The sequence below is a fragment of the Manis pentadactyla genome, chromosome 13, assembly GCF_030020395.1.
Source record: "Manis pentadactyla isolate mManPen7 chromosome 13, mManPen7.hap1, whole genome shotgun sequence".
Lineage (NCBI taxonomy): Eukaryota > Metazoa > Chordata > Mammalia > Pholidota > Manidae > Manis > Manis pentadactyla.
This window is the reverse complement of record NC_080031.1, coordinates 76,471,715-76,490,455: the sequence shown is the minus strand read 5'-3', so window position 1 is coordinate 76,490,455 and position 18,741 is coordinate 76,471,715. Positions and strand designations below refer to the sequence as shown.

General features: G+C 36.0%; 1 pseudogene; it reads left to right on the top strand.

Annotated features, from left to right (window-relative positions):
- Positions 1–14,502: 14,502 nt before the first annotated feature.
- LOC118936164 (olfactory receptor 6F1-like) lies at positions 14,503–15,455 on the top strand (annotated as a pseudogene).
- The last annotated feature ends 3,286 nt before the right edge of the window (positions 15,456–18,741 follow it).

Here is an 18,741-nt window from a genome sequence, read left to right as displayed (position 1 = left end):
CTTTCTCCTGAGAAACTGAATAGATTGTATCTTGGAGGCCACCTAAGAGCACGTTCAAGTTCTTCATGCTTCCTTGTTTACCTCTTTCAACCCTATATCCTTTGGTTAAATCATTATGACCAATCATGAATTCATCATGCACATGCTTTATCATTGCTGCTGGAGATGAAAGTGGTGGATCAATTGAGCCAACTTTGTTCATGAGAAGGAACAGTAATGACCGCAGTGAAAAAATACCCAAATAAAAACATTAATTTAGGTAAGTTATTTTCAGTTTTTTACAAAAGCCCCTTTGCTGGCAGCCTATGATACATAGAATGGCTACATGGGCATCTTTTAGTTTTATAGATGTAGTAGTCCCTGCCCTCAAAGAATGTTATTCTGAGATATTTAGTATACAAATGTCCATCCAAACAATAAGGCTTACAGGTACTGATGTTATTTAGTATCTGATGTTATTTAGTCATAGTTCATATTTTTCAAGGACTTTTAGGGTGAAAACTCTTCTAACAGTTCTACTTCCAAAGCTGTTTTAGAAATATTTAAAAGTATATGTCATTACACATTTCTGAATTTCTCTTCCTTATAATATAAAATAAGCTAGTTCTTGATTTTATGCTGATGAGACTATAAAATATCCAAACCATGACAATTCAGTTAATGTAGAATTATGGTTTGTAGTTTTCTTTTTTCAAATTTGTGTTGTTTGACCTCCTAGAATGAGTTTAGAATTATTCCTTCCTCTTCCGTTTTTGTGGAATACTTTCAAAAGAGTATTAGCTCTTTAAAAGTTTTCTAGAATTCAACCATGAAGCTGTCTGGTTGTGGAATTTTGTTTATTGGAAATTTTTTTATTACCAATTCAATCTTGTTAGAAGTAATTGGTCTGTCAGGTTTCCAGTTTATTCCTGGGTAAGTCTTGAAATATTGTATGTTTCTAGGAATTTATACATGTCTTTTAGTTTGTCAAATTTATTGGCATATCATTTCCAATGTAATTTTCTTATAATTGTTTCAGTTCCCCTGTGTCACTGGTAACGTCCTATTACATTTCTGATCTTTTCTTTATTTTTGTCTTCTCTTTCTTTCCTGATATGTCTGCCTAAGGGTTTGTCTATTATATATGTTGTAGAAATACATATTACACACTTCTGAATTTCTGTGTTCTTTATAGCATTAGATAAGTTGGTTTTTGATTTTATGCTGATGATACTATACATTTTCCAAAAAGTAAAAATTCAGTCAATGCGGCAAATTCAAACTTCAAATAATATGTTGATATCATTTAACACAACTATGCAGCCAACACATACAAGATTTGGTTCTAGTGTGACTTTTCTAGATGTTGATGTTATACACATGATCTGCTGCAATAAATATTTTGTCTACACCTGGGGTGGAATGTGGTATTTGAGGAACAACAATTCCATCCAAGCATTTGTTACTAAAGAGAACATGATTGTTTTGGGCCACACATACTCAGAAATTATGATAATTTCCATGGATGCCTTGAGCACAATTTCCAATTAATATTCTTTAAATATTCTACATTTGAGAGTTTTATTTATCTCTAATGTATGAGAGTTAGGTTCTAGCTTCTTAATTTTGTCACCTATTCAATAATGAGTTCTTGGCTTTAACTCTTTTAGAAGCCAGGTATGTTTCAATAGATCTGTAAAATTGGCTCTACTTGGAGAAGCACTGTGAAATAATATTGATCTAAGATAAAGGGATATGCCCAGGGAGATATGAGAAAAGCTGAGGTTCTGGTTACATTCGTTTTCCATAAGAGACTTTTTGGTAACATGATGCTTAAAAAAACCCATACACCTCATTGTCTCTTGGAATTCATATTAATTGAAAATTTAACTTCTATCCACTTCAGGAGCATTAGCCTGACTCTAAAAGGAAAACTCACATTGAACTTCAAGATGAGTTTAAGCCTTCAACAAGATAGGCACAGATAACACAAATAACACAGAGGAAGGAATGTCTATCATAATATTCCCTCTATGCAATCATTGTCATAGTCTGCTACTGGAAATGTCATCTCCATTTCATTCAATTCAGCTATTATTCTCCAAACACATTAGACTAGTTGTATATTCATTATATTTGTTTTATTATTAATTCAAAGAGATAAAGGTTTTTTTTAAGTAAAGCAATTGTTTTCAATATTCTATAAACCAGAAAACTTTTAATAACAAATTTTCATTTCAGAGCTACAGAGCTAATAAGCTTTGAATCCTTTGCTGTCCAGGTTCATTCACTTAGAATTACATAATTTTGATTCATGTATTTCAAATCATTTATTTGCTGTTCAACAATTCTCTGATATGAGTGTAATCTCACAAATAGAGGCAATGAAAAATTGTGACTTGCTTCAATTAATTATTAAAAATCATTTATTCCTTATTTTAAGCAAGTGGGAACACATAGGCTTTATGTTATGAAATAGGTGAGCCACTCCCTATCTTGCCAGATGCTATATTAGCCAAAATCTCCTGAAATGTATTATTTTGTTTTGATAATTTTTCATTCATGCAATAATTCCATTATCTAAGTCTGAACTATTAGAAGATGTGATATAAGAGTAAACATGACATAGACTCTATTATTCAAGGGCCTTGCAAGTTAATTTAAAAATACATAAATTAAGGATCAATTGAATTGCTGCAGCTTAATTGTTCTGACAAAGATTAAGGGCTCTGGGACACACACCTAAAATAAGCTGGAATGAGTCTTAGGGAGGTTGTAAAGCCGAAACAAAGAGGAATATAGATTATAACTACTACTCTTGATAGTAAAAAAACAAGAGTGTTTCAATAATTTTACATTTGGCATTTTCATCATTTTCATGGTGAAATTGCACCTTATGCGATTGCAAAAGAACAGTCAGAAAATCTGTGTTGAAATATTAGTTTCACTTACTTTTAAGTATATGATAAATCATGGGAAAGACTTAGCACCTTATGAATCTCAGTTTATTCATTGGTAAACAGATAATATGATTTCCAGGGGAATTGAATGAAAATGAATTAGAGAATGTATGAATAGCTTAGTTTGGGTGTGATAAAATGTCTTTGTTTTAATATAGAATTTAATTATTCTTGAACTAATTTAATGGTGATAAATCAATTGAACCAATATGATTACACCATACCACAAATAAATTGTATTTATTATATTTTCACAGAAAAAAATCCAACATGGATTGATGGCCTGATTAAATCTGGTTTCTGAGCTTCATGCTTCTGTAAACCACAAGATCTACATGCAGGTGATGGAAATTTGGAAGAGGCTAAACCAGAGCAGTGTTGTGGAGTTCCTTCTCAAGGGGTTTTCTGATGACCCAGCTAAACAGCCGCTCCTGTTTTCCCTGCTCCTCTTCATTTATCTCACCACCATGGTTGGAAACCTGCTGATCATCCTAACAATCATCTCAAATGCTTGTTTTCACTCCCCCATGTATTTCTTCCTTAGCAATTTGTCCTTGATTGATCTCTGTTTGTTTTCCACTACAGTTCCCAAAATCCTTGTAGATATCCAGACAGGAAATTCCACCATCTCTTTCAATAGCTGCATGATGCAAATGTACCTGTTTATCTGCTTTTCAGGGTTGGAAACATTGCTTCTCCCTATCATGTCCTGTGACCGTTTTGTTGCTGTCTGCCTCCCTTTGTCCTACTTATCCATCATGACTCCCAAATTTTGTGCCTATCTGCTGGCCAGCTCCTGGATCTTTGCCGTCTTGAGAGCACAGATACACACCATCTTATTGGTGCAATTACCCTTCTGTAAGGATAACAAAATTCCTCAGTTCTACTGTGATATTCATCCATTGCTAAAGTTGTTCTGTTCAGATACCTACATCAATGAGTTATTTATTTTTATTAAGGGGGGAATTGTAGTGGTGGTGAGCTTTACCTGTATTTTAGTTTCTTACATACTCATTGGTTGTGCTATGGTCAGAATACCATCAACCACAGGGAAGATTAAAGCATTCTCCACGTGTTCTTCTCACATCTGTGTGGTCCTCTTGTTTTTTGGTACAATAATTGGTGTTTATTTACGTCCCTCCACCTTCCACACAGCTGAAACAGACAGAGCAGCAGCTGTAATGTACACTGTGATCACTCCCTTGTTAAACCCTTTTATCTATAGTCTAAGGAATAGTAATTTGACAGGAGTTCTTAGGAAAACCATCCAAAAGAAATTGTTTATATGATATATTTCAAGGTGTGGGGACTTTTCAGGTGAACATATAAATGAGTCAACAATTTAATTAAATGGTCCCATTTTCATCTGCTTTTTGTGACTGTAAGGCTTATAGTTTCTTCAGTAAATTATTTTATTTGTGTATAATAATTTATGAATTATAATATCTTAACACAACTGTTACCATACAATTTTTAAAGTACATAAAGGTGAGTATCATAAATATTGTAGATGCTGTAGAAAAAAAAATTTCTATTTCCTAGGATTTCTACAAACCTGACTAATCCTAAAATGTCAAATAAATCTCAAATATGTTTATTCTAAAATTTATTCTATTGGATATGATTAAATATTGTGTAACAACATTATTCAAAAGGGAATAATTACACTTATTTCGTATTAGTTCTGAATGTATTTAGGAAGATTTGTTTGGATATTCTAAGTATAAAGTCAAATCATTGCAAATAGAAATATATTTACCAATTAATTTCCAGTTTTCACTCTCTGTATCTTTTAGATGAATTGTATTGGTAATAAACTCCAATACATATAAAAAAACAGGTGTAGTGGGCATCCTGTTTCATTTACTTTCAATTTTACCATGTTTTCATTTTCAATTTGTTTATTTTCAATTTCATGTTTTTAAGATGTTGGAATGTGTTTTTATATACATATATAAAATAATGTATATAATTAATTTATTTTACATATATAAATTTTATTTCCTATTTATTTTGTATATATATTATTTTATATAATGTATCTATATATTATTTTCTATTTTATCTCTCTTTTTTTCTATTTTCTCTCTCTGTATATGTATATATTTCTCTAATTTCCATTTTCCTTTGGTTTGTGTGTGCATCTGTGTTGTGTATGTGTGTTTACTTGGGGTAAAGAAGGACAGTGGTCAGCAATAGGTGTTAAATATGTCATATACTTTCAATGTCTAAGAATTTGATCATGTAAATTTTTTCCCTTGATCTATGGCTTTAATACATATGAGGATAAGGCACTTCTTACTCCAATAATGCTGGTTGGGTTGTACCAAATGTCCTTGTTTCACATTTGTGCACATATATGTGCCACAGGAATAAATTGTGCTTAATAGTATTGGCTGAATCCTGACAACACATGCCTAAAACTTGATCTTCATGGTGTCATGACCACTCTGCAACCCTCACTACCCCACCGCAAAATACCTGTAATATCGAGAAATAAAGTGTCCATCATAGTTATACAAACATTAAGGGTCTCATATCCCAGTGATGAGATTGCAAAGGGGCAAAGATTGATGAGTATGAAACAGATGATCCAGGATAGATAGTGGATAAGTACTGTCTATCTATATTCCTCATAATATTCTATATAACAAAAAATGAAAACCCACCAAAGAGTTTTAAGCTGGTAGCAAAAAGGTCAAATGTGAATGTTACATCAAACAGATATGTGTTCCATATACCTATGCTTGCATGTGTTTTCTTCTAAAATATTTAGTAATTTATATTTCAAATTTAGAATTACAGTTCAGCTGATATTATCTATGGTGTTAGTGATGTTTAAGGAAACATTTTCACTATGAATGTTTAATTGATGAGACATCTTTTTTCTTTTTATATATATTTATTATAGTAGATATATTATATTTATTTCAACATTCAATATAGTGATTCAACTATTATATACATTACTAAATGTGTACTACAAATAGTGCAGTTACTGTCTGTCAGCATAGAAACATATTAAAGAGATATTGACTACATTCTCTAGGTTGTACTTTCATCCTTGTAACTAATTTATACTATAATTGAGATTTTCTGCCTCTTTATCCCCTTCACATATTTCAACTGCCTACTTCAACACCTCCCCATGGTAACCACAAGTCATATCTGTGTCTATGAGTCTACTGCGGTTTTATTCATTTTGTTTTGTTTTTAGATTCCACATATAAGTTTTCAGAAGGTTGTGTGTGTGTGCGTGTGTGTGTGTGTGTAAGTTGATTAACTCTTTCTGAAATGCACATGGAGTCCAAAATGTATAGCAAATCAACAAATTTGGAAATAGGAAAGCATACTGTCCAATTTTACCACCTGATTTCAGAATGACTATACAGGTATGTAAATCAGGACTGTTATCAGCATAAATATAAACAAATGAGTCAAATAAGACTTTAGAAATAGTTACATAGACTTACACTGAGCTTTTCTCTAATGGGCTATGAAAATTTAATAAGGAAAGGATTATAAAGTGGTGTAGAAAACCAGTATAGGAAAAACATAGAATCTCATATGTTATTTCAGGCCAAACAGAAATTCACTAGAAAAAGATGATAGACCTAAATATAAGATGTAAAACTACATTTTATAGAAGAAAATAGAGAAAACTGTCTTCAAAAAAATTGGAAAAATATAAGACGTCTTATAAGACACTTGTCATAAATAATAAACGATGAAGTATTAAAGATACAAATGATAATAGAGATAAATCCAAGTGATATTTAACTTCTTAGTATTTAGAAAACATTTCTAAGGCTAGGGAAAATCAAGTAAAAAATTGGGATAAAAATACATACACATGTATAGTAAAAAATTAGTATATGAGGATAAACTATCCAATTTAAAATGCCAGCATTTGAACATTTTACAAAAAGTTTCATAAGATTGGCCAGTGAACACATGAAAACATGCTCACTGTCATTATTTGTATTAAAAGCACAAACTGAGACATGAAGTACATTACATACCCACCAGAATAGCTTAAATTAAAGAGAAAAGTATTAAGTGTTGGTGTGGATAAGGACAGTGGGGCACTTGTCACTCCTCACTGGGATGTGAAGTGTTCCAACAAATCTGGCTATTTCGTTAATAATTTCTTACTAAGTTTAATACTTAACACTATACATACAAATTATCATCTCAGCTATTTATTCAAGCATAAGCAAGCATATCTTCACACAAGGATTTGTATGTGTAAGGTTCATTGTAGTTTTACCCTTAATAACTCTAAATTGGAAAGAATCTGAACATTTAGAGGGAAGAGTGGTAGCTTCACCCCTGGAGATGGCAGAGGAGTAATCAGGAGGGGAAGAGGAGGTGGGATGAGGGGGTGCTCTGTTGCCAAGGTCACTACCCAAGGCACCAACCTCTCCCATATTAAAGTTCTGTGGGTTGTAATTGAAAAAAATAAAAATACTAAAACTGTGGGCTCTTCTGAGGGAGGAGCTGCCTCCTCCCCAGGTTGTGGAGCACTCCATGCTCCGTCCCTATACCAAGAATGAGTTGGTGGTCATGAGAGTCTGGTATAGGCAGAAGCCATTGGAATCTCTGCCTACATGGCTTTTACATCTCTGGGATATGCAGGTGGAAAACACTGTTATGTCAGGTACTGAGATGAGTAGACTGGATTCCCTGACAATTCATCATTCCTTCTGGCAGCAGTTGTAAAGGGCCCATCACACCTCAGGGAATCAGGCACTTCTGGATTGACTGGCAGTAGCCATCCGGGCACTTTGACCTAATCAGGGAGATTAACCTTACTCACCCACTAGCTGGAAAATGTATGCACAGCTACAGCAGGTGGTATGGGAGATGGGCATGAAAAATATCATCTATAATATGGACACTCAGCGCTCTAAAGAAGAGGTGTTCACTGTAGGAATGAGAAATACGGTGCTCCATATAGCTCCCCCATCTCTCCTTGGGTCTATAGTGACTATTCTTGTCCTCCACGTAAAGCAAACCATAAATGAGGCTACTCATACTTTAGCAGATATGGGGGAGGTTGAAATAATAAGATAATGGAAGGAAGTACAGGCTACAACAGAAATGAGAGGTGCAAAGGGCCCTGTGAAAATCTCAAGGACTCAAGTGTGGGTTAATTTGATAAAGGCTGGGGTAGTGAAAGAAAAGTTGATTGTTAACCCAATAAGATGATGTCATAACTGTGGGAACAACTAAGCCAGAACAACATTTCCACCCACTGCGGTCCAGGACATGGAAGAGAGAGGCAGTTTCTTGCTCAGCCTGTGTACCTGCATGACTTCCTGGGGGACAGTACTAGGGCTCTGCCTGGACCCTCACCACCACAGGATGATGATTGGGTATTGCCATAAATGCCTTGAGTGTAATAGACTCATCAGGCCCTATGAGCTAGATGTTCATGTAAATGAAGATGGTTATGGATGGGACCTTTGGCAGTAACTTGAACTAATCTGCCAACCTTTTGTATTCTGGGCACAACTATGAAAAGGAGCAGAGGTCCAGTATTCTTTGACAGTGAAGCAACCGGATGCTGGGTACCACACATTTTTGACCATGGAGCCCATCACCAGAACAGCTCTGACCTGGGTAAAAACCACCAATCCCATTACAGGGTGGGTGCAAGACTGGACCCAAAGGCCATGGAGTAGTGTGGCACAGATGCCTATACTAGCCAAATGGAACACATATTCACAGTAGATTAACATGCTTTCCAATAGCCCCTTAAGTGGAGAACTCCAATGCTTACTTGGGCCAGTGACATTTACCAGTGGAAAAGCAGGAAGAACTTGCTTTTGAGCCATTGGTAGCCAAGAGTGCTTACCAGGAGGGAAAAGCCCCTATATCTGAAGATACTTAATATACAGACAGCTCCAGTTGTGGGCAGTCCCCAAAGTGGAGGGGTGTGGCTTTCCATCCTAAGACTGAGACAATATGGATGGAGGATCAAGAGGGGAAGAGCAGTCAGTGGGCTGAGTTGCAGGCAGTATGGCTCAAGATCACCCAGCAACCTTCCCCTATAGTTGTCTGCACTGACATCTGCATCATCTACTGGGGCTTGACCCTATGGCTACTGTCATGGTAGCGTGACAATGGATGGTTGGTCAGTGGCCCTTTTTGGGGCAAGGGCTGTGGCAAAACCCTATGGGCCTCTGGTCAGACTAAGACTGCTACTGTATATTATGTGACTGGCCGTTTGCCCTTGGCATCCCCAGAGAATGATGCAGCAATCACATTGGTGCAGGAGCACTGGCTAGAAGGAAGGCCTGCCTCTGATGGAGCCCAATCCTTACATCAGCATTTGTTGCACATGGGGCAAAAGACAAGGTGGGTGTGGCCTGTCGGTGGCGCTTAACGTTGACCTTTCAAGAAGTCAGCAGAGCCTGGAAGGAGTTCCTTGTGTGCTCTAAGAGGGACTAACACTGAGTCCTGCAGCAACATGGGACAATAGCAAGAGGGCCAATACCCCTTGTCAGGTGATAGACAGACTATACTGGACCTCTGCACATACAAGAAGGATATCGGTATGCCATGACTTGTAGGGACACAGCTACTGGACTCCTGGTTGCTTTTCCTGCATGTCGTACAGAACAACAAACCAGCAAGAGGGTTCCAGAGAATCCCTTTGCAGCCTTTGGCCGGCCACAGGTGATTGAGAGTGATCAAGGTATCCACTTTATTTGACATGCATTACAAGAATGGGTATAGCAATTAGGAATAAAATGGAAGTTTCACGTACCATATAACTCTACTTGGGCAGGAGTGATAGAGAGGTACATTTTTTTTGTTGAAATCATGGCCTGAAGTTGGACAGTAATAGTCTACAGGGCTGGTCCGTTCACTTATGGATGATGGAATGACATTTGAATGAGAAGCCCCAGAAAAGAGCCTTGAACCCTGTGGATATGCTAACACACAGTGATGCCTCTCCTACACATGTATGTGCAAACCAAAGAGGAATTACTGAAGCCAGGATATGACCAGCAGAGCAACATCCTGCTGCCAGCCCCAACTGCTTTAAACCGTGGAGACTCTGTTGAGTGGACGTGGCCCTGCACATTCCAACACACAGACCAGTGGTGGCTGGCCCTTCTGGCACCTTGGGGAAAAGCCCTGGAAGCTGGCCTTGTGAATGTACCAGGAGTAACAGGAGGGTGGACCCCAAAGTTCATGGTAGTATACCCAAAGTGTCTGCGGAGTAAGAGCTTCTTACCAGGAAGTTTTGTTTTATCTTTATGACCAGGGCATGTGCCTCCTGTAGCCCTATATAATGACCCATCTGTAACTCCCACAGGGAGGGGGTGGAAGTCTGGTGTACCAGACCAGGATGAGATCCCATTCCTGCCAGTGTCCTATTGCAGGACCACACTCTTGCATACATCCTATCAGATGGACAAGATTCGCCTATGCTGGTGTCATTAAAACATGTATCTTATTGCCCTTAAGGTTATTTTTTTCTGCATTCCCCGTGACCTGGATGTGCCCATTGGCTGCAGCTGCTGCATGTTGACTGCTCTGAACTTCTTTAGTTACCGGTGCCTGTAGAATGAGTGAGCTATGGACTTAATCTGCATAGGACTTTGAACCTAGCAGAATCCTCCACCTTGAGGATTTTCATGATTTTATTGCTGTTGTTTTGCATGTTATGAGTCTGGTTACAGTGCTCCAGTTTTCTCACACAGGGGCCGTTGTGGAAGATGGGGATCGAGTATATTGTGAGGTGATATTATTGGAGGGGTGGGCTGTGGGTAAAATTTCAATATTTCCAGACTCTCTGTCCTGGCATTAGTGCATCTCCATATCAATAGGTATTTCCAGTCTGTGGAAAGATGTAGTCCATATCCATATAAAAAGATGATCACAAGAGTGAGGCCATATCTTTACCGGAGAGGTTGGGTTGGGTCAGTTACAGCTCAGTTGGAAGAGACACTGGTCAGCAGAAGAGAACAACTGCTTGTAAGCAATCAACAGGTTTATCCCACTTTATTTTTCCCTTTGACTGATTTTGCCCTCAAAGGTAATTTGTTCAGGGCTGGGAACATATTTCCCCACCAAGAGTTACAGTGACGAAACAGAAAGCAGCAATTTCTTGTGTCTAAGTGGAGAAAATATTTGAATGCATGGGTCAATAGGACACTTTCTGAGAGCTCTACTTTTTATTGCAGTTGTGGTTACATTTGTATAGATTTATCAAAACACAAACTCTATCCTTATAACGGCTGTATCTTATAGTATGCAGTTATAGCTCAAAAAGTTCATTTTAAAAATTATCTTCTACTGTCTTTAAATAGTGATTCTTAGTGGGACCACTATTAATACTTTTGGCAGGGCATTTGACAACCCGAAATAATTAGCATTCTTCATGCTCATATTAAATCATGCCCCCAATATCCCATGTTACTTTAACAAGCTACCTGTACGTAGTTTCAAATAAATACCTCCTGGTACTTCCCACTTTCTCATTGATAACAATTGATTTACAGTTTATTTCTTTAATGCTTAAATGTTTGATCTGCCTGAATTTTATTTATAAGGATTTATTTTAAAAATATTTACATATGGGCTTATTTTCACAAACCATGTATTTAAGAAAATATTTTCTTTGGCAACATGAACTTAATGTGAACAAGCTCACACTTATATTCTAAGTTCTCTTTTTGCCATTCATATGTAGAAATAATCTAGATTTATCTTATTCAGACACATACGTTGCCATTTTTTCCTTCTTTTCTTCTTGTAGATTATGTTTTTCATACCCTCTATACATATTTACTATGTTGCTATAACAATTGGTGTGTGTGTGTGCGTGTGTGTGTGTGAAATGACTTAACTTTGGTATCTACTCAGTTGAGCAATGTTGTTTTCCACATAGCCTTGGTAAATATTGAGAGTTGAGGTTTTTGGTAGGAAGAGAATGTCACACCAGTATTGTTTTGTTTTGCATGTTTAGTAGTGCTGTTACTATAAAGGAAGTGCTTTAAGTACTGTTCCAGTGTGTGCTTTGTAGGCTAGGCAGTGTGATCTTCTGGGTATGCTTGTTCTGGCTGAAATATTGAAGGGTGCAATCTGTATACATGGATGACAGGTGAATGCCATGGGCAGTGGCATTATAAAGCCAATTAGGAGACTATTTCTTCAGTTCCTGTAGAAACATTTCTGCTGCTTCCCACACTTCCTTTGTTCTTTCTTTATTGCTAATGTGAGACTATTATGACTCTCACCTGAGGAAAATCTTCAGGGAAACTTTGTGGATGTCCCATGTTAAAAGGCAAGTCTCCAAGGCCCCTGGCTGAACACATAGTAGTAATTCCCACAAGGGGGATCTCAGACAGGGACTTTCTTTACATCCTGCTCACAAGGAAAGAAAGCTCTGAAAAAAAAAGGGTGGGGGGAATTCGTGTTTATCTATAACATAGATGGTCGGGGAAAGTCAATGACATAGCAGTGAAGACAGGGTTTGTTTCTTCTCCTTATGGTCCAATTGAATGTAGTGTCCTTTAATATTGTAACCTTCTGAAAGGAAAGCTTAAAGAGAATTTAATAACATTCCATTCCTGAAAAATAACCAAAGAGAGTACAGGCTGTGAGTATATCTGGGACAATATAATCCATGTTTTTACTTGGGTAGAAAATAATGGAGCTACGTAATAGTACTTTTATAATTTGGATACTTCTGTAATCACATGTAATATACCTTTGGCATGTCCAGTCCCCTTCAAAGTTAATATACATTTAAGAGGGTATAACCCTATTTTTGCTAAAGGCAGAATTAGCCATAATATCTTTAAGAAAAAGAAATGTTCTCTTTGACATGATGTTGTTCTGATTGCTGCCAAAACTCTACTGCTATTTTTTTCAAATTGCTGAATTTGCTTCGGTAGTGCAAGCAGAAAGACAGCCATGCAATACCCTTTTCATAAAAGCAATGTAGAAACCTTGAAACATTTATAGTAAAATGACAATATGAATTGTAATATTTGTCTTATAGAATCAGGAAATATATTTTTAAATATTGATCTCAATTCTTTCATCCAAATAGTTTTCTTAAATTGATAAATTCTGTGTGTTCGCTAGTCATAATATTTTTTAAAATACTTTGAATAGCTATAAACCATGAAAAAAAGTCAATGTTATATTATGTTAGTGTAAAAAGCAAAAGTTGCATTTTTAGGAAGTTAAAATCTGAAGGTTGATGTAGTGGGGCAAATAAAATGTCTCCTGATCATACTGATGTTACTTTAACCACATCTAATAATTTTTATGACATATTTATCTTGAAAAATTCTCTTCTGTATCAGCAGTACACTACATTGGACCATTAATACTGTGCCATAATACATATACATATTTTTAAATAGAATTTTATGGTTTAAAATTCCCATAAAGTTTTGCTCACCGAAATACACATATATGAACACAATTGTCTCTACATTTCACTCAACATATTTTTTATTGTGCTATAGGAGTTATCAAGTCAGTATCATTATGTCAGATAATTTTTTTAACTATTAAAATTATATTTTACATATAGAAGAAAGCCTTTATTATGAGCCCTAAGAATTTTTTTCTGCTATACTTTGCATTTATCATCTTGCTACTTGGCACTAAAGCACATGTATACCTGATTGTACCCTTTGGAATCCTTTTTTCTTTAAAGACAAGATTTCTAATTATTTTTTATTGTGGTAACACAACAGAAGAACAGTTTGCAATGTTATAAAGTACACTTAAATATTTGGAAAGTGGGTAGATCTCATGTTCTGTTCTTTCACAGTAACCAAGATATAGAAACCACCTCACTGTCTGTGAAAATTTATTTGTTTGACTTTTTCTCCTAAACGTAGGAAAAGAGATGAATGCAATGATTCTAAAAACAAACAATCCAAAGATTAGGAATGTTAATATTTATAAACAAAATATTTTCCATATAGATTTTAAATCCTACTCTGTGCTACTGTTTTCTTGAGATAGTGTTTGCTCATGTCCCAATCTCCCACCAAACCATAATTGATGGAATAAATTAGGATCTTGAAGATAAAATTGTAGAAAACATTCTGTGTTGGTTAGCAAATAGTAGAGCCTAGAATCTCCATTCTCTGAGGCATAGCAATCACTCCCATGATCTTCTGGCTTCTGAAATGAGGTGTGTGCATATTTCATCACCATCCTCTAGTCTCGAAGATGTAAATTCCTCAGTGATGGGACAATAACAGAAACATGTTTTTCTTATTGTTGTGGACTCACCATTAAAATCAACCTGCTGAGTTCAAAACCTGCCCTGCCATTTAAAGTGATGTAAGTGTAGGAAAATCACTCCACCAGATTCTTCATTGGAAGTTTTAGATTCTTTGAATATTTATCATGGAGATTTCTTTTCTAAATTGGGTGAGCTAATCCATCTGTAAATTTTAATTTTCACTAATACTAGAAGTCTATTATCGTCATTAAATAAATGATAACAAGTATATGCCATTCTTGCTCATGTATTATACAGGCTTTGTTGGTTCCAGATGAGAGAGGATGAGCTATGGAGATGACAAACCAGACCACAGTGGCTGAGTTCATTTTTCTTGGGTTTCCTGGTATTCTCTACCTGAGACACATTGTTTTTAATGTTCCTCACTGTGTATCTGTTGTCCCTCATGGCAAACACCCTCATCATATTCACTGTTGTGATGGAGACGACACTCCAGACCCCTATGTGCATTGTCTTAGGAAATCTGTACTTCCTGGAGATTTGGTACACCACAGTCACAGTAACTAAACTGTTGGACACCTGCCTGTCACAGGGTGTAACCATCTCTGTGTCTGGCTGTATAGCCCTGTACTACTTCTTTTTCTCCATGGGAGCTACCGAGTGCATCCTCCTGGCAGTGATGGCCTATGACCGGTACCTGACCATCTGCAACCCTCTAAGATACTCACTGCTCATGAGTATTCCAGTGTGCCTGCAGTCCGTTCTCTGCTGGATCTTGGATTGGGGGCTTCATTTCCCCTCTTCTATTTACCATACTTATCTCTCATCTGAACTTCTGTGGTCCCCAGAAGATCAACCATTTCTTTTGTGACTCAGACCCCATGTATAAACTCTCTTGCTCAGATACATTCTTGGTGGAGGCCTTGAGCTACACATGTAGCTCTGTTGTGATTCTCAGTTCTTTTCTTCTCACCATGCCCTCCTATGGACACATTGCAGTCACAGTAATCAGAATGTCTTCCCAGGAAGCTTGGAGAAAAGCTTTCTCCACCTTTGCCTCCCACCTCACTGTGGTCACCATCTATTATAGCACCATCATCTTTGCCTATGTCCACCCTCCGGCCAAGTACAACTTCATCATTGGTAAAGCGGTCTCCGTGGTCTACTGTGTGGTCACCCCATTGGTATATCCTCTCATATACACTCTGAGAAACAAAGATGTGAAAGTTTCTAGCACAAAAGAGATTGCTCATGCAGGGGATTTGGGAGACCATCTAAAATAAGCAATTTAGAATGGTATCCCATGCCAGATTTGCAAACAGTAAGTATTGTTAAGTACATTAGTAAATTGATACCATTTATTACAGACACTCTCTCACTTTTCATATTGATTTGTATCTTCTTGAAATAGTTATCCTATAATTAATGTATTTAAGAATGTTTTTTTAGCTTAATGCCAAAGTTACGAGTTTCCAGTCCATAAACCATTCAGAATAGGTAAAAAGGCTGGTTTAGTGCCATATGATATTTCAGTTAAATGTTCTAATAATATGTACTTTAACAGTAACTATGGGTCAAAAATTGTCCCTGTTAAAGGGGGAATGTTTTAATTCCATCTGGTAAATGGATTAATATAAATTTGTCACTATGTACATTAAAAAACACATGATGATTCAGTATTATTCCAAGACATTGATGTAGATTTAATTATGAATATAAACATAAAAATTAAATTAGAAACTAGAAATTACTCTCTAATTACTATTTTTCTGAGTAATATAACTGAATTTAAAAATAGTAGCAAATGTAACAAGATCAATAATTTGAGAGGGAGAACATGGGAAAAGTTTGAACTGGACAGTACAAGAATTGGATATCTAACAAGGAAAAGCAAATATCGACTATCTTAGATTTTAATATAATAGTCAAAGACACACTCATTTTACTATATACTAATTCAATTCAGACTAATAGGCAAAAAAAGGATGGACAACTACTTTTCCATTATTGTGTATCACTCTCCCATGTGAATAAAAAGTTCTATAATTTTCAGTACAGCTAAGAATCTACACGGATGGTAAAGGTGATGGAAGAAAAGGTATCGTCAAAGCTTTTTAAGTATGAATTTTCCACTACATTGCCTCACCAAGTCTCCCTATTCAAAGTAGGGTCAGTGGATGAGCACAGTCAGAATAATCTAGGAGGTTTAGAGAATGAGAATTTACATAGTTACAAGATATCCAGTTGGTTGGTTTGATATGCATATTAAATCATGAAAAGAAAACACTATTTTAAACACCCAAGTTTCTAAACAATTAAATTTTAAAGGGAAGAGAATATAAAGAAATCAGAAAACAGACTGGTGTGTGCCATAGAGGAGGGGGATAGGGGAATGGATAAAATATGTGAAAGGGGAAAAATTAGTGAGAAAAACTTTGGTATCTTCATCTGGATGATGCTTACATAATTGTAGATGAATATCAAAATTCATCAAGCTCTACACTAAAATTTGAGTATTTTATTGCAATAACACAAAAAATTTAATGAAAAAAACAAAGAACTTGCTGCACATGCCAATGTTTAAATATGTCTTTGCTTATATATGAACTCTTATTTTCTGGTATAAAATAGAATTGCATTTTTTCTGAATGCCTAATTAGTTTTCATTTCTAAAGTAGTATGCATGCATGGAAACTTGTCAAAATTACATTTACATGTAAATGTGAAACAAGTCATAATCAACATTTTTTGCTAAATCTTTCATTTCTATCAGCATATGAAAGATTACATAGAGACTTTCACAACATGAGCAAAACATTCTGTATCAGTCCAGTTACTTCTGTATGCCATCGCACTGAAGGGGAGGGAAAAAAAGGATTTCATCCTTTTTGGGTATTCCGTATGAGCCTAAGTATTAAGCAGTCACTAGACAGATTAACAGGAAAATGGCATGTTAGCTATATTTATTATTTTCATGTCCACATAGAAATTTTCTAAGGGAATATGAAGACCTGGAGAAGCAAGTAGAATCAAATGGTCATATGCATTTAAAATAATATTTTACTAATTCATTTTTATTTACGTATAAATGACATGCAATATTTTATTGGTTTCAATTACACAATATAGTGATTCAATAGCTCTACATAGCATTAAATGCTCACCCATAGTGAAGTTATTATGTCATCATGTTACAGTTACTGACTGCATTATACATGCTGCACTTTCATTTCCATGACTAAATTATAATTGAGATTTTGTGCCTCTTTACCCACTTCACCTATTTCACTGACCCACCCTGACCCCTTCCCCACAATAACCACCAGTCACCTCTGTGTCAATGAGACTACTGCTGTTTTGCTCATTTTTTTTTTAGATTCCACATATTAGTGAAATCATATGTAATTTGTCTTTCTCTGCCTTACTTATTTCACTTAGAATGATACCTTCAAGGTCTTTCCATGTCCATGAAAATAGCAGGTATTCTCTCTGTTTTATGGCTGAGTAATACTCTACTGTGTTTATGGGCTGCATCATTATCCACTCATCTATTGATGGACACTGACTGTTCCCACATCTTGGCTACTGCAGTTAATCTGGCAATAAACATAGGGGTGCATATATTTTTGAATCACAGGGTATTGTTTTCTTCAGGTAAATTCCTAGAAGTAAAAAATAAGGGGTCATAGAGTTCTTCTATTTTTAGTGTTTTGAGGAACCTCCATACAGCTTTCCTCGGTACCTGCACCAATTTACACTCCCACCTAAAGTGCAGGAGGGTTTCCATTTATGCACATCCTTGCCAACACTTTTTATTTCTTGCCTTTTGGAGAGTGACTATTCTAACTGGTGTGAGGTGATAACTCATGTGGATTTGATTGGCATAAACAGACATTTTCAAAGAAGAAATACAGATGGCGAACAGGCTCATGAAAATATACTCCAATTCAATAACCATCAAAATGTCATGCTCTTTGAAAGGCAATGGTAGGAGCATGAAATGAGTAGCTAACAATTGTAGAAAACAATTGCAAAACATGTAGTCAACAGAGTATATTAGAATAAATATCTTAACTCAATAATAAAGCAAAATAAAAATTCAATTAAGACCTAAAAAAATACATGAAGAGCTATTTCACTGAAGATGTAGACACGGCAATAAGCAATTGATAAAAAAAATTTACATTAATTACCCAACAAGGAAATGCAAATTAGAACCACATTGCGTTGATTTCAGGGCTTCTCATAGATAGCGCTATTGATATTTTGGTTGTATAATTCCTCACTGTGGAGGGCATTTCCAGTATAATCTAGGATGTTTAGCACCATTCCATCCTCTACCTACTTAGATTCTAGTAGCCCTCCCCTCCCTTCAGTCATGATAATGAAAAATCTCTTCTGACCTTGTGAAATGTATCCTGGGGATAAAATTATCCCCTAAAGCCATCATGGAGACCCACTGATGTAGAGCCTACTATTGTAAATGACCAATGAGATAATCATACATGCCACAAGTAGGTATTAAGAAGAAGATATATTCAGTCCTCAGACAATTAATAACCCTCCATA